The sequence below is a fragment of the Dichomitus squalens genome, assembly GCF_000275845.1.
Source record: "Dichomitus squalens LYAD-421 SS1 unplaced genomic scaffold DICSQscaffold_22, whole genome shotgun sequence".
In the NCBI taxonomy this organism is placed as follows: Eukaryota; Fungi; Basidiomycota; class Agaricomycetes; order Polyporales; family Polyporaceae; genus Dichomitus; species Dichomitus squalens.
The window spans coordinates 308,199-310,965 of record NW_006766904.1 but is presented as its reverse complement, the minus strand read 5'-3'; positions in this window follow the sequence as shown (position 1 = coordinate 310,965).

Here is a 2,767-nt window from a genome sequence, read left to right as displayed (position 1 = left end):
CCATGCTGCATAGCAACTCGAAGGTGCGTAATGTACTACATCCGAAGGTAAGTCGTCGTCTGTGGCCTTGCCCAGCCGCACTTTGCATTTCGCGCCTCCAAGAAGTAAGTTGCGGTACTATAAGCTCATCAAGAGAGGATCCGGCCCACGTTGTAGTGCTATGTGTAGTTGGATGAGGTCGGATTAGCGTACCATGTTGGAACTTAGTATACAAGTTTTTAGATTACTATGCAGTGTAATCATGCTAGTCGTTGTCGTACCCTTCAATATATTGAATCTATCGTACAAGCAACTGGAATCTGAAAAGACAAAACGACAGCCTGAATGGCGAGCAAATAATGAATGACCGCCGCTACGGACCCTGCCTACTAAGGCAGCTAATGGCTGCTGGTTAGCAGGGGACTTATCTTTTTAGACTAATGGACTAATCTCGCTGGTGAGGGATAATTTAGCTCGCTTAACGCCAATTCGCAGGGGGAGTTTTTCCTGATGATCCCGGCGTCAAGATGGCGAGCTCGCGGAACGAGCGCCACAGGTCCCGCCCCCCCGACGGATACCCGCGCCCTTATCTACCCCTATTTAGCTACGTATATAAGCCTTATTGTATCTACTGTGTACGGCACGCGTTTGCACCGGCCAAACGCGAATCCCATTTGTGCCCGCTTGCCCTCGAACTTCTTCAGAACCTTCAAGAGAACCTCGGTGGCCCCGATCCTCGGGATCGGGGCTTCCGCCAAGGTGAGGTCCTGGATGCCATCTGTTTTGGGGAGGCGGTATTCGCGCGTCTTCTGTGGAATGGACATGGTGCTCAGGTTCATTTGAATCGCGGTGAGAAGGGGAGGGAAGAGCACTGTTCAACAGAGCTTGCTCTGTGGGTCCTTATATGGCGTCATGGCATGCTCTTGTGTGATCCTGGGCCGTGATCAGTTCTGCAAAGACAGACTGAACATGGACATGCTATGTCGCATGTCCGCGACTAGTGTTCGCAATGAACAGTTTGTGAGACCGCAGTGAGACCTTCAGTACAGTGGATATACCGGTGTCCGGTCTAACGGCCATTCACCGTAAACTGAAGCAATGATTTGTAAGCAGTTGTGCAGAGAGAATAGCACAAACCTGAGTCTTCCGAGAACCGGCGATTATGCTTTGTTCTCGTGCCCAATCTGGGTCCTCCACTGATTAGAAATGCCATAAATGGAGGCCCCACCGTCAGCGTCCGTGACGTGCTGAACTTCTCTATTACTGAGCCTCTCTATGCAATGGCACGTCCACTGCAGAACCGCTAAGGCCGGGGTGGGCTACAGGGTGCAGATGTGGATTTTCCCTGACATGACCGGTAGACCGGGGGTGGATGTAACGGTAGTCACGGCCATGTAACATTGTGACACAAGCGCTTCGGGAGGTTATCTACGTGTTTTGGACAATGATTATTGTCTAGGGTCTATGACAGCGTAAATCGTGCCACCCCCTCGCCGCTTTACATCTGCTTTGTCTCTAGTAATATATAGGTTAAGGGTTGGCAGCCCAGGATCCTCGTCCCCTCGCCCTTCGGGGGCTCGCGCTCCTCGAGCTTTCGTTTTTGCACCCGCCCTTCCGCTGCCCCATTTTTGGTTTCGCTTAGGGCCTGTTCGGCAAAGAGTTGGAATTAGAGTTACTGGCATTTCATGCCCAAATATAGTAATCATATCTCGGTTTTCAATCTCGAGAGAACTCGAGTTACTCAGGCGAGTGCATGCGTTCGGATGCCTCCCAGTAACTCCGGGCGGTTGTTATCAGAGCTCACGCGCACGTCGTAACTTGTCTCGAGGCTCTACCCTTTTGACAGCCTGCTTGATTCTCTCTTTCTAGAGTATTGGGATGGCTACCATGATCGACGTGGAATGTGATCAGACATCTGAGGCCATCCTACTTGAGGCCTGAGGGATTAGAGCAGCTACTACCGAGGCCTGCCTAGTCAAAACAATGACAGTTACTGCTATTATAGCCTGTCTTCGGCGCTCTATATGAGCCCGATATTAGGTTGGTGAATTTTGACAGCTGCTCTTGTGCAGACCATGGTGAAGCAGGGATGAAGCAGAGCCCATCTGATAAGCCATAGCTATTGGTATACATACTACTAGATACATGTACGAGTTCAGGGCGCTTGTCTCCTCCGGATTTCACGGATACTCTGCCCCTGTAACTCTAACTCGCGCAGAAATCCTCGGAAGTGTCGCCACGTGACAAAATGCCGGTGACTCGTAACTCCAACTCTTTGCCGAACAGGCCCTTAGCTACGTCTCATGTATCAGGTACATTCGCCTTCCGCCGGCTTGACTCGGCCAAAATATCGAGACTGTTGAGTCCGGCGAGTCTGCCGGAGTCTGGCGGACTCCGGGGATCACATGACGTTCTCGGGAAGCACCCTTGGCGCCCAGACACCTAGACCTCATCTCGGTAATCTATGACTACCTCATCGACTCGCCCCCGCCTATTGCCTGCCCATACGTATTATATCATATTGCATAGCGTAGAAGTCGATTCTTATGCTATCTTCGATCTACATGCATGGTTACCTGGAGGTCGCTCCCGCAAGTCTGGGGTATTGAGGTTTTCGACGCTGTTTATTCATTGACACCACCTTGCATGGGGACGGATTATAGTCGGAAGGCAATTTTTGTAGAGGCCCTCTTCGGAGAGCTAGTGCTAGCACCCATCAGAGGGAAGATCACCTGACACCCTGCCGCAAGGATTGGCTACTTCACACAACATCATGTCATTGAGCTCC